This window comes from Neovison vison, chromosome 6 (genome assembly GCF_020171115.1).
Source record: "Neovison vison isolate M4711 chromosome 6, ASM_NN_V1, whole genome shotgun sequence".
Taxonomy (NCBI): domain Eukaryota; kingdom Metazoa; phylum Chordata; class Mammalia; order Carnivora; family Mustelidae; genus Neogale; species Neogale vison.
In genome coordinates, this window is record NC_058096.1 from 106,435,899 (window position 1) to 106,449,736 (window position 13,838).

The 13,838-nt window shown below is 38.6% G+C and overlaps 1 long non-coding RNA gene, 3 other non-coding genes and 1 pseudogene across 4 annotated transcripts; all 5 read left to right on the plus strand.

Annotated features, from left to right (window-relative positions):
* Positions 1 to 1,780: 1,780 nt before the first annotated feature.
* Positions 1,781 to 13,437, plus strand: LOC122908739. The gene is made up of 6 exons (XR_006385018.1): positions 1,781 to 2,077; positions 4,908 to 4,994; positions 8,816 to 8,983; positions 10,182 to 10,306; positions 11,060 to 11,141; positions 12,914 to 13,437. It is a non-coding gene; the product is annotated as an uncharacterized LOC122908739 (long non-coding RNA).
* LOC122910940 lies at positions 7,618 to 7,739 on the plus strand (annotated as a pseudogene).
* LOC122911051 lies at positions 9,968 to 10,098 on the plus strand. Its single transcript, XR_006385377.1, has one exon. It is a non-coding gene; the product is annotated as a small nucleolar RNA SNORA63 (small nucleolar RNA).
* Positions 10,359 to 10,537, plus strand: LOC122911089. The gene has a single exon (XR_006385410.1). It is a non-coding gene; the product is annotated as a small nucleolar RNA SNORA81 (small nucleolar RNA).
* LOC122911049 lies at positions 10,862 to 10,992 on the plus strand. The gene has a single exon (XR_006385376.1). It is a non-coding gene; the product is annotated as a small nucleolar RNA SNORA63 (small nucleolar RNA).
* Positions 13,438 to 13,838: the final 401 nt, after the last annotated feature.

A 13,838-nucleotide genomic window follows, 5' to 3' on the forward strand; every position in this document is an offset into this window, starting at 1 on the left:
TTCTACTAATTTTTTGCTTCTGTAATTATTTCTCCTTATTTTTATTTTGATTATACTTCTTCTGTCTACCCAACTGTCTTTTATATTGTTATTTTTTCATATCTTATATCTATGAGTATTCCCATTTCTATTTTCTAATTTATGAATTTCTTCTTTTATCCTTCCAAACAACAACCCACTGCATGGGTGCTTATAGCAGTTATAGTCATAACTGCCAAAACTGGAAGCAACCGATATACCCTTCAGCAGGTGAATGAATAAATAAACTGTGGTACATCAAGACAGTGGAATATTATTCATCACTAGAAAGAAATGAGTTACTAAGCCATGAAAAAACACGGAGGAAACTTAAATGCATATTGCTATGTGAAAGAAGTGATTACTTCCTGAAAATGTAAACAACTATTGTATAATTCCAACTACATGACTTTCTGGAAAAGGCAAAACTACAGACACATTTTAAAAGATCAGTGGAAGTGCCTGGGTGGCTTGGCTGGTTAAGTGCCTGCCTTCAGCTCATGTCATGATCCCAGAGTCCTGGGATTGAGTCCCAAGTCGGGCTTCCTGCTCAGAGGGGAGCCTGCTGCTTCTCTTCCCATGCTCCTCCCTCCTAGTCATACTCTCCTTCTCTCTCTCTCTCTCTCTCTGTCAAATAAATAAATAAAATCTTAAAAAAAATAAAAAAGATCTGTGGTTGCCAGGGTTATGGGGGAGACAGGAATGAATAGGCAGAGCACAGAGGATTTTTAGGGCAGTACAACTACTCTTTATGGTATTACAATTGTGGACATATATCGTTAAAAATTCACCTGAACTCATAAAAGTACACCAAGAATGATTTCAAACAAATACAGTCTTTCAGTGATAATGATGTGTCAGTGTAGGTTCATCTGTTGTAACAAATGTATCACTCTGGTGGGAGATGTTGATAATGGGGTGCATGGGTGGGGGCCGGGAGTGGGTACATGGCAAATCTCAGTATCTTCTGCTCAATTTTGCTATGAACCTAAAACTGCTGTGAAAACGTCTACAGACTTGCAAGTAGAAAATGAAAAAGTTCTGGAGATCTAATGCCCAAGATAGTCACTATAGTTAACAACACTGTTTTATACACCTCAAAGCTGCTAAGAGACTAGATCTTAATTATTCTCACTATGCAAAAAAGTAATTATGTGACTTGGTAGAGGTGTTAGCTAGCATTATGGTGATAATTCTATTGCAATATATAAATGTGTCAAATCAACCCATTGTACACCTTAAACAATGCGATATGTCATTTATATCACAATTTTTAAAAAGCAAGTCTATTTTAAAATTGTTTAATTTCTGTTTTGAGATGATTAGGAGGAATTTCTTAATATGTTTTTCACATTCTTGAAAACATAAAATTTTGTATTCTTCTTAGCCCAAATCCCTTTATGTTCTGACAGTTGTCTTCCCGTCTTCCCCTCAGAGCCCCTAAAAATTAAAGATCATGGAAGGTTCCTCGCCCTAGAGTCCGCGACAGGGAAAGAACCCCACGGATCACAGGTGGACACATCTATCCGGCCCCAAGGGCCTAACGAGTCTGAGGACGGACCCCCACATCACCCAGCAGGAGATGAAGGCGAAGAAAACCAATCGACCAATCGGCATCCCTGAATTGACCAATCGCCAGCCCTGAAGCCCTGCTCTGTTCTTTGATTGGCTTTAATGGTGACGCCCCGTCCCTAATTCCTTGCTCGGATTGGTCTACTTCTTGCTTCTGACCTGGATGGTGGTGGCCAGAGGAGGACAAGAGATTTCCAGACAGAATGGAGGGACGCTTTGGGTGACATCTGAGACGCAGTCGCACATCAACATGCAGCCGGACTCCGGGGACGTGGCGGCGGCCTCTGTGGTCTCGGTGCTGCTGATGGCGACCGAGAGGAGCCGGTGGCAGCGCCTCCCGAGCCCGGTGCTGCGGCGGAGGTAACGGTCGCGCTCTGGGGCGGGCGATGCTTGGCCTGCCAGCGCCCAGAGAGGTGAGGAGGGGGCGGAGGACCAGAGGAAAGAATCCGCGAGACCCGGGGTTCTGCTTTCAGTCGCACCCCGAAAGGTAATCTTTCAGATTACTTCTTTCACGTAGCAATATGCATTTGAGTTTCCTCCAGCCTTCCGTCTCCCCCCCAACCCCCAGTTCACCCGTCAGCCCGCTGCCTGCCTCAGTTTCTCTACTGGGGCACGGGGGAGATGGAGGACGATGGAGCTGGGCTTGCCATTCTCCATGCTCCCCTCGCCGTAGAGACACCAGATTTGGCAATAAAAATACCAGAGGAGGGGGACGTGGGTGGCTCAGTCGTTAAGCGTCTGCCTTTTGCTCAGGTCCCGGTCCCGGTCTGGGGGTGGAGCCCCCGGTGGGGCTCCCTTCTCGGCCGGGAATCTGCTTCTTCCTCTGCCCTTCCCGCAGCTCATGCTCTCTGTCTCTCTCAAATAAATAAATAAGATCTTTTTTTAAAAAATACAAGATGGTTGTTAAACTTAAAATTTCAGATAAACAATTATTTTTTTAGTATAAATATGTCCCCAATATAAAGAGAAATTTAAATATGAAACATTATTTATTTGTTATTTGTCTGAAATCGAACTGGGTGTGTTGTTTTTTATCTGGCAACCCCAGACTAGATACACCTCCTAAGCATTTACAGCCTAGTTCCCCAGCAGAACCTATGTGGGGAGCGTTGTTGTAATCCATGTTCTGATGAAACCCGGAGAGACTTGTCCAAGGTTATGCAACTAGTGGGTGATGAGGCCAGGACACCTTAAAAATTTCAGTTCTGCTGTCCTTCATTAGGAGAAGACTCCTCAGGAGCTCTTATTGTTGGAATAAATCGGGTTAACAAAAGCAAACTTACCTCTCAGAGGGCTGGAGAGTTAGTTCTCCTCTGTAACGCTTACTTTCTATTTTAGGGAAGAAGTAACTGTATTACACTGTCGAGGAGTACAGCTCTGTGACGATGAAAGTGTATTTTATAATTAATAAACAGTGTCATATCATTTGGCTCTGATGTCAGCATACAAGGTTATATTCATATGTATTGCAGGAGATCCACACATCACTATGAAGGTAGGGATTAAGGCAGTATATCCTACAGAGGCTAAGGGCTCAAATTCTGGAATGAAACATACCTGGGTTCAAAGCCTAGTTCCCCCACTTTGATGGCAGAGGCAAGTTACATAATCTCTTTGGGTCTCAGTTTCCTCTTCTTTAAACATGATAATAATTATATCCACTTTATAGGATTGTCAAGTGCCTGGAACTTCAAAAACAATTATTTTAGCTATTATTAGCTATTACATTTGACCTTTAGTAAGTGTGAATCTTTGGCATACCAAATTATTCTACAATTAATTTTTAATTTATAAACTTTTATTTTAAATTTAAAAAGCCAAGCAATTAAAAATATTATGGATATCTGAATTTCAGTGAAAAAAATGTACTGTTCAATAACGGTTAAAACAAGTATTTTTTATTGTAATACACCAATTTTACCAAATGAATATCCATAAGCTGGGCTAATAAAATATTTATTTATCAGTCTTGTTCATTTTCCCCATGCATAATTTTTTATATTGTTTTTATTTGCATTGTGTTTTAAACAGAAGAAACTAAAACACCATGAGAAAGAAAATAACTAAAAGATAACAGGTAAAACTAGAAAATGGGCTTATAGTCAGTGTTTGTTTATAGTAAGGTAGACATAATATGCTTTAAAAAAACAGAACTCAAGCCTTGTAGAATTTTATATTTTTTGCATATTGTTTTATTTCCTTAGTGTTTACAGTATTAAAATAGGTTACTTTCAGCAGCATCTGCGTAACTCAGTTGGTTAAGATCTGACTCTTGATTTCTGCTCAGGTTGTGATCTCAGGGTTGTGAGATCGAGCCCTGAGTAGGGCTTTGCTACTGGGCCCTGCCTAAGATTCTCTCTCCTTCTCCCTCTAATCCTCTTCCCTCTCCCTCTATACACCTGCGCACACACTCTCTCTCTCTCTCTCTCTCTCAAACAAAACAAAACAGTTTACTTGCAGACTATTTGCTAAAATTCCTCTTGGGAATTTTTTGCAATTTTTCTGCATAAAACAACAAAACTTTTCCACCCCCTATGGAGGAATGTGGAATTATGAAGATTGAAGTTTTACTCTTAGCGACTACTCTTTATTATAACCCAGGTGATTGTAAACAAGTCACATATCATATCTGATCCTTAATTATTTGTAAAATCATAAACAAAAACCTGATTCTGGCTCCCCCAAGGTTTGTAAATGCTGTCAGTTATTACTAGCTATTTGTCTACCAAAGAAAACTGCGACCATGAATGAATCTAACTATTTGTCTTTGTGCCTGCATCAAGCTTCTAGAAGAGCTGGAGAAATTTGTCTGCTGAAGGCTTGGTACTAAAAGAAATTTGTGGTAGGCAATTTCACCTGAGCATTGAGAACCCCATTCTTTCAATTTATGCAACTGCTGTATCAGATTCTCTTCAGTCTTTTCAAACGTCTGACATTCCTTACCAGCCATTCTCAGGAAGTGATCTCAATGTTACAGAAGAAAGAGAATACCTGAGTCCTGAGGTTCCTCCCAGCAAACATTAGTGTTTCCATCCCCCTACCAAGGTCGTCCATGTTATATCAAGGTTCAGTTTGGAGTCCCATCGTCCCATAGTAGTTTAATAGAGCACAGGCTCTAATGCATTTTTCCTGAAAATGCTATTCTCCCTTTCATTAGGGACTGTGTTGTGCTTCCTCGCTGCACAACACACTGGGCTAGATTGGGGCCTGCACATCACACTGGCTTCTTACTCCACCTGTTAGACCACACAGAGTTTAAGGCTGGAAATCAGACACACATCATTCAGCAACGCAATGATCAATTTTCCCTCTGACAGTTTCAGCTGGAGAAATTTTCTGCTGGGAAGCTCATCCTCAAAGAGAAAGCTGAGACCACTGCATTCAGAATTCAGACATGACATAAGGTATAGAATGCTTTTCTATTTCCTTGATTATCATGTTTTTGTGAAGCTTCATTTAAACCTGCTTTTCTTTCTTAGACAGCATTTTCTGCAGATATGTTTTATTACCAAGTAGAGCTTTGCACTCATAAAGGCTAAATATACCTTAACCATTCCCCTAATGTTATAGAAATGGGTCTCTCACTGATGACCACACACTAGGTCTTCCTACACCCTGTGCTGGTCCCTTCTGGTATATTTTGCTCACTTCTCCACATGTGGCTGTGTCTTCCGTATCTGCAGCCACTTCCTTGGACACTGGAGATAGAGATAGAGTCGTGCTCCAGTGGGCCCCGGCTGGCTGGCTCATGGTTTCTCCTTCTAAATCACACCCTGGAGGCTCAGATGCCCTTGAGTTCGCATGATTTATTGTTGAGTTGCTTCATCTTCTCTTCACCATCCTATGACAGAAGTGTTGGTTTACCTGGAGACTTAAGCACCCCTGTAGAATCATGGATCTGAGCATAGGAAGGACCATGACAAGAACTTCTGGCTGCTGCATACATGAGTTGGCCTCCTGCCCCCCAATAAACACCCCGCTTAGCATCCTCATTAAATTGTGGCCCAAACTCTTTCTAACACTTCAGGAAGCTGGAAATCCATCACCTCTTGAAAGTAGCTTAGTACAGTTTCAGTTAGCCATTAGAACGTTCTTCCCTCTAAATGGAGTCAAAACATGCGCTTTCCCAAATAACCCTCATAATTTTTCCCCAGGTTAATTTTGATCTTCAGAGCATGAGAAAAAAGAATCTCATCTAGTCATCCATTTTATATTTAAAATTTTTAATTTCCAGATTCATTTAACTAATTCTCATTGAGTGCTTTTTGTGTGATCTCTCGTCTTCCAGTAAATGAAAACACAAATACGTATTTCTCACAAGAGATTCTTGGGCTTGAACAAACTTTTCACTTTGCCTTCCTCTTTTTAAAATTAGTAATTGGCACAGATAGAAGCTCCAGATTAAATTACTTACATTTAGCAGAGCTGGAGCTCCTGGATAAATCAAAGACCTCACACTCAAATGTCTGCAGGGAGCTGGCCCAGCGACATAAATGAGTAAAAAAGCCAGTTTTTTTAAGAAAAACAAGGACAGGTAGAGATCCAGTGATGTGCAGGGCATATGCCCATCTAAAGAGGGCAGCCACTCGTTAGTTGCCATCAGAGGATAAGGAACAAGATTACAATCTACTATTTTTTCAGTGAAGGTGGAAATTTGGATTTGCATCTGAAATTTTCTCAGAAAGCATCTAATTCAGATTGAAAACACTGTGCATAAAATCTTTAAAAAAAAAAAAGAAAACACTGTGCAAAACAAAGAAAACAAAGGAGCTGTCAGTTTAGAACTTCTATTGTTTCTCTTCTGTAAATTATAAATGTTAGTAGGGTTGATATTCATATTGTGAATTTTTTTTTCCAATTTATTTATTTTCAGAAAAACAGTATTCATTATTTTTTCACCACACCCAGTGCTCCATGCAAGCTGTGCCCTCTATAATACCCACCACCTGGTACCCCAACCTCCCACCCCCCCTCATATTGTGAATTTTAATTTGATGAGTTTTAATTTGAAATGATTTTGGACTTACAGAAAAGCTACAAACGTGGACAAAGAACTCTTATATTCTTTACCTAGATTTCTCAAGTGTTACTATTTGTAACACATTTATTTTATTCTCTGTATATAAACACAACTGCATATATACACACACACACACATATATGTGTGTGTGTGTGTGTGCTTTTTCTGAAGCATTTGGAAGTAAGTTACTGACATTAAGCCTCTTTACCCTTTATTATTTCAGTGTGTGTTACCTAGAAATAAGGGCATCATAACACAATTATCAAAATCAAAAAATAACAGATATAATATTGTTTATAGACTTTATTCAGATTTCATCAATTGTCCAACTTATGAATGTTTTACCAAAAAAAGAGAAGAAAAGTGGTTGTTTACTGGTCCAGAATCTCATATAGCATCACATGTTGAATTTAGTTGTTCTGTCTCTTTTGCCTTCTGCATTCTGGAACAGCTTCTCAGTCTTTGTCTCCATGATTTTGTAGGTTAGGTGATGAAGTGATTTTTGGTATTCACAAGTATATCCAGATAGAGATCTCTGTGTATACTAAAAATACATGAGTAGTGGATGGTGCCAATCACTGAGAATGGAGGCCAGTTTTTTAAATAGAATATCCCTCCATTGTGGGTTTGTCGTTGTCATTTCCCCCCTCCCCAACACTTCTCACAAATAAACTCAGGCTATCCATTTGGGAAAGAAATACCACAGAAGTGATGTGTTCATCTCAGTGCACCGTATCAGGAGGCTGGGCAAGCTGAACTCTCAAGCGTGTTGCCCTGAAGGTGGCTCAATCCCAAAGAACTCTGAGATCAGTGTAGTCAATCCTTGGGTTTGTCCTTCCCAGGGGATCAGTCCTTGTGTGTTAACATCTGTATCCCCCGACATTGCTTCATGGCTGCCTGCCAGGGCAATGTAAATCCTCAGAGGCTTCAGGTTTCACAAAAGTGAAGAACAGCATAAGATTTGGTGTGAAGTTGGGGCGCCTGGGTGGCTCAGTGGGTTAAGCCTCTGCTTTGCGCAGTGGCAGTATCGTAGCCAATGAGGTTTATCCGAGGCGCGATTATTGCTAAAAGCCTCTGCTTTTGGCTCAGGTCATGGTCCCAGGGTTCTGGGATCGAGCCCCACATCGGGCTCTCTGCTCGGCAGGGACCCTGCTTCCCCATCTCTCTGCCTGCCTCTCTGCCTACTTGTGATCTCTCTCTCTCTCTGTCAAATAAAAAATGAAAAAAATTTAAAAAAAAAATTTGGTGTGAAGTGGTGGTCCATTCAGAAACTTCTTTTTAATTATTGCCCATATGCAAGCATAGAGTTTTTGTTTCAAATTAAGCAAGAACTAGTTTGAAGGGCTCTATCTCACCAGACTGAGATTCCAAAACTTTCTTTTCTTCAGGGTAGACAGAATCCTTGACCTTTGTATTATTGTTAAGTCTAAATGAAATTTTGCAGCATGAAAACTGCAATGATCTGTAATTAGTTGGGAATCTTAGTAGTCTGTGATATATCTGTGGCATGCTGTCTATTTTCAATGTTCACTGCTATTAGCTATGGAATAAAGCTTTTCTTAACAAAGCTGTAGGCTTTATGAAGATCAAGGTTGTATGTCATAGTTTCCTATTGGAAAGATTTCATTTTTGGTTTTTGGTGGTTTTTTAAAAATTAACATATGATATGTTATTTGTTTCAGGGGTACAGGTCTGTGATTCATCAGTCTTATATAATACCCAGTGCTCATTACAACACATACCCTTCCCAGTGTCCATCACCCAGTTACCCCAACCCCCAACCCCTTTAATCTTAAAGTAAGTGATAATCAGTGAATACATAACAGAACAATTTGCCTACTTATAGGCAAAAACAGAACTTGTTTCCCTACTTACATATCCTGCACATAGGAGAATAATGCAGGAAATGTGTGTTTGGGTTCTCTGGTTCTCTAACTGGTATCTCGAGGAACTGAGGATCCCAAGTTTGTAAAGGCACAAAAGTCTAATTAAAAATGAGATACTGAAAGGGATTTTACCATGAAGCAGTTTGATAATTCTGTGTTTTAAGCTTAGAAGAGACTCTGTGTTCACCTGCTTAAAAGCTGTTTGCAAACCAGAATCTGAAACTAAATGTGAGCTGTTCAGCATTTAGCTATGTGCTTCAGAAATTGCTTGCTAGAACTTGTTTTTCTACAACATAATAATTTAAGGTTTGACTTTTAGATCCAAATGGCAATCCTGGCACTTGACTACTGTGTGGAAACAACTTGTCATGCCTGCATTGTGGAAACGGTGTTCAAAATGAAACTCACAACATACAAGCTGAAATAGCACTTAGAGTTGTTGGTATTTCAGGGAGAACACCCAATACATTAAATACAAGATATCTTTGTAAGTATCACCGTATTTTTCTGTGGGCATTTTTAAACTAGTGATATTTGCGGTATGGGAAGGAAAATAATTAGCCTACCTATTTAAGCCAGTTGCCATGGGTGAATACCTTGACATGAAACGAGGACTTTTCTTTAATAAACTTTATATTTTAGAACAGTTTTAGGCTCACAAAAAAAAATTGAGAAGAGTTTAAAAAGCTTCCATATACCTTGCCACCAGTTTCCCATATTATTTTTTTAAAGGTTTGTTTGTTTGTTTGTTTGTTTCTTCAAAGATTCTATCTACTTATTTGACCGACAGAGATCACAAGTAGGCAGAGAGGCAGGCAGAGAGAGAGAGGGAAGCAGGCTTCCTGCTGAGCAGAGAGTCCGATGTGGGGCTCGATCCCAGGACCCTGAGATCATGACCTGAGCTGAAGGCAGAGGCTTTAACCCACTGAGCCACCCAGGTGCCCCAGTTTCCCATATTATTAACATCTTATATTAATATGGTACATTTGTTAAAATTAACTAACCAACTGACCTTGATATAGTATTATGAACTGAAGTCCAGAATTCACTCTGATTTCCTTAGTTTATACCTAATGTCCTTTTTCTGTTCCAGGATCCCACCCAGGATACCCCATTACATTTAATTGTCAAGCTCCTCTTGGCTGTGACAGTTTCTTAAATTTTCCCAGTTTTTGATGACCTTGACAGTTTGGGGGAGTCAGATATCGGTCAGATATCAGTCAGATATTTAGTAGGATGTCCTTGTATTGGAATTTGATGTTTTTCTCAAGATTAGACTGGGATTATGGGTTTTTTGGGGGAAGAACCCAGAGGTAAAATGTCATTTTCATCTCATTATATTAAATATTACTACTGTTGAGGATGAAGCAGATAAAAATTCTGCGTCCAGGCATTAAAGGTTAAATCCACAAGACTTACCAGAAAGTAAATACAAGTATTCAGGTGGGCACATGATTTGTCTATTGCTGGCAGGTTGGGTTACTTGTTACAATATAGCTGTAAAGTGCTATATTGTCCTTGCCCCTGCTGAAAGCAACTGTTTCCTACAATCTCTGTCTAGCTCAATTCTATAGTAAGACAGGGACGCTTGGTCTCAAACATTATTCCTTCATTATTATTATGATAACTGTTATATCTGCTTAATTGATATGTCAACATAATTAGCCATCTCTATTTTTTTTAAGGTTGGGTTGCTTTCTGCCTTAATGTCAATCAATATGTTGGAAGTTATCAAGAAGTTCAAATTCTGATGAAGAAGGAAGAATTAACCCATGAAATTATCAACATTTCATAATATTTTTGAAAAGGGGTAATGTTTTTCTAGTTGATATACATAAAAATTATAGCCAGAATTTTTTTTTACCTTCTTACTTAAGCTCTCTATTAAAATTGCAGAAACTAGTACGATGTCTTTGTATTTGTAATAAAACCAGCAGATTAAGCTCAAGAAGGAAAGTAACTATACCAGATAATAGAAAAACTGAAATGAACCTCTTTCTTAAGTCTGCCATACTTTGTTTTAAGATTTGGGATGAGAATATCTGTACTTAGGCAGAATTAATCGAATGAATTTCTAACTGGTCCCTTCCAATGAAAGGATGAGAGAAATCAAATGGTTTTTTATTCCCACTCTGATAGGAATTACCATTTTCCTCTCTGAAATACTGGAGGGAAGAAAATTGTGTCCTCCCTGTGTCAAATGACAGACCACACATGCTGTTCTTTTTCAGAGCATGGCACAAAGTGTAGACTGGCTTGTGAGAAATGCATGCTAGGAATTTCAGTATCTGATGTGCTAAGAGTAGTTCCTCCCTAGTATGGGAAGTTAAGACACTTCACGTGTAACCATTTCCTTAATGAACTGATGCAGGTCCTAGTTACAATGTAGCTGTAAAGTGCTGCCTTGTCTTTGCCCCCTGCTCAAAATAAAACTGTTACCTTTCTAGCCTTGTCTGCTATGGTACTTAGCAGCCAAGGATGCATGGTCTCAGACATGTTTACCAAGTTGAACTCTGACTTGATGAATGACTCTCGAGAATTAAGGCTTGTTAATATTTTGCAGGTGGTGATAGAAAGAAAGAGACATTATCAAGAAGGAATTCAGATAAGGGACAAGCCACATTTTGATTACAACCAACTTACTGGTATTTCAGTTCTTTATTTAATCGTATTTATCTACCGCAGTTGGTTTTGAGGGGAAGATTTTTACAGTCTTTGTCAGCTATAGCTGTGTGGGGGAATGAAAACTACACTCCACAGTGAGGTGTATGATTTATATGTGGTTCATTACTATTTTATGGCCTGGAAGATGTGCAGTACTTGCTTTTTAAATCAGAATTTGAATGTCTACTATCATAATCTTGGGTTCTTAATTTTTATGAACAACTAGTTTATGGTTATAAACTATGACCTGCCCACTACTTGTGAAAACTATATTCTCAGCTGACTATTTGTCATCTTCATTGAGTATTTGCTTTTATTCCGGTGAAATCAATTTATATATTGTGTGATTTTGTTAGCCAGACAACCTTTAAAATCATGCATGTGAATGAGGAAAATAATCTTATCACCCAGTAACATGATAAGATGTATTTAAATTCTACTTGGGTAGATTTATGGTTGATCAGAACACTGTAGGAAAACAAATGTGAATTGTAGCCTAGACTTTGGGTTTTCTACAGTTGATATTCAAAGGAAAAGTCAATAATGCTGTTAGATCTGGTTGTCTTCTCTTACACATAAGTCTTTTATTGTTGTTGATGTCCTGTTATTCATATCCCATGCTTTCTTGATGATTCTTCTATAATTAGGATTTTGTTAGCATTTACAGGTAGAAATTTATATCGACTCTGGCTTAAATACAGTGGTTTTATTACTAAATAAATTGATTATGTCTTGCTACTGAGGTAAGAAGAACTTTGTTTCAAGAAATAATAGGAGGCAGTGTTCCAGAATGGCATTGGTTTGATTTAGGACATGGTTTCATGACTGAAACAGCATATTGTTTGGATAGAGTGAGTCAGTATTTCCATATTTGTTTTTCTCTTGTCCTGTTTATTGGATCTTTTAAATTGCTCCAGCCAAGACATTTTTGATTGGTCATATTATCTGTTTTAGTAGAGAACTGCAGTGATAAATATATCCCAGCCATTTGTGTTACATGTATGAGGTAAACTGAGCAGAAAACTGTGATAAATATAGGTTACCATAACAGATTTTTGGAGCTTCCTTACACACACACACACACATACACAAACGCACACACTGTAAAAAGTTTTAAGTCCTACACTATGTCTGTCCAACAGAACTTTCTGCAGTGATAGAAATATTGCACATCTGTGCTGCCCAACAAAGAAGTGACAAACCACAATGTGGCTATTAAAATGTGGTTAATGCAACTGATTAAATGTGTTTTCTGTTTAATTTTAATTTCAATATCCATATGTAGCTAGTGGCTGTTGTTTTGGACAACATAGTCCAAACAATAGCCAACATTCCAGAGTTTATATTTGCAGTTGGTAGTTCCAAAATTGTGTCAAAATGAATTATGTAATTGTTCTTTTTGTTTAGTCCCTCTGCATCCGCCCCAGGCCGACAACTGCTCTTGGGTGGCCCTCTTGGGCACTGGCTTTAATTTCACTACCACAAACACAATGCTGCCATCTGCTTTATAAATAATAATACTTAAGATGCCTGATAGAATCTGATTTTGCAGCCAAAGGAATCCTTTTGCACTATCTACAAAAGAAACCTGTTCTTTTTCTCTGTCTATTGCAATTAGCATCTAGTTAGAAGCACTTTATGTATAATCCTGGCAGATAAACAGCCACTGATGGTTACAAGTAGCTCATACTGTTAGTAGTCCATATTGTCTTTGATAAGCAATATTCTGATTGATAATTTTTCTTTTGTTCAGAATTGGCAGTGGAGGTTGATTTGGGAGAAAAGCTGTGGCCATAAACATTGAAGAAGAAGAGCAGATTCTTTGTGACATTGAGACCTTCTACAGTACCACAGTGGAGGAAATGCCAATGAATGTGGCTCACAGCACTCACTCTTGTGAACTAAGAGATAACAATGTGCATTGTGTTTTTTTCTTTGGGGATATTTGAAGCTTGTCTCAAGCTCATAATGGATCAGAAATACAGATTTTGATAGTAATGTTACTCTTACTCATGAGCTCATATGAGGAAGGTCATTGGGTTTATCTTCTTTAGAATTAGAATAATGGACTTGGTTATTAAAGGTGGGATTATAAAAGTCATTCTTAGAAGTTTATTTCCTAGTTCTGTAAAAATGGTTACCCTGAGCGTTCTCTGTCATCTAATACTATATTTGTGGCCTGGACAATATGTGCTGTAGAAAAGAAGCCAATTCTATTAAGCTAGTGTATCTGCTTTTATTGTGTAGTCATTAGACTGAATAGAACAAACTTGAAAACAGACTTGATTTTTTTTTAAAGTATTTGAATTCTTTTTGTTTGGTATTGTGTTTTTATTTCATAAAACATTTTATTAGTGGTAAGTGTGCACTGGAGCCCCCCCCTTTTTTAAGATTTTATTTATTTGAGAGAGAGAAAGAGAACATGAATGGGGGCAGGGCCAGATTCCCCACAGAGTGCAGACCGATGCGGGACCCAATCCCAGAACCCAAGATCATGACATGAACTCAAGTCAGATACTCAACAGACTGAACCACACAAGCACCCTGCACTGGAGCCTTTTGATAAGCACGAGCAACAGTCATATTCTGGGGATGAACCCCAGAAAAATTGCCATATTACATATTGAATACTCAATATACTGTAATAAGGAATATTGGATTGTAATAAGGAATATTGG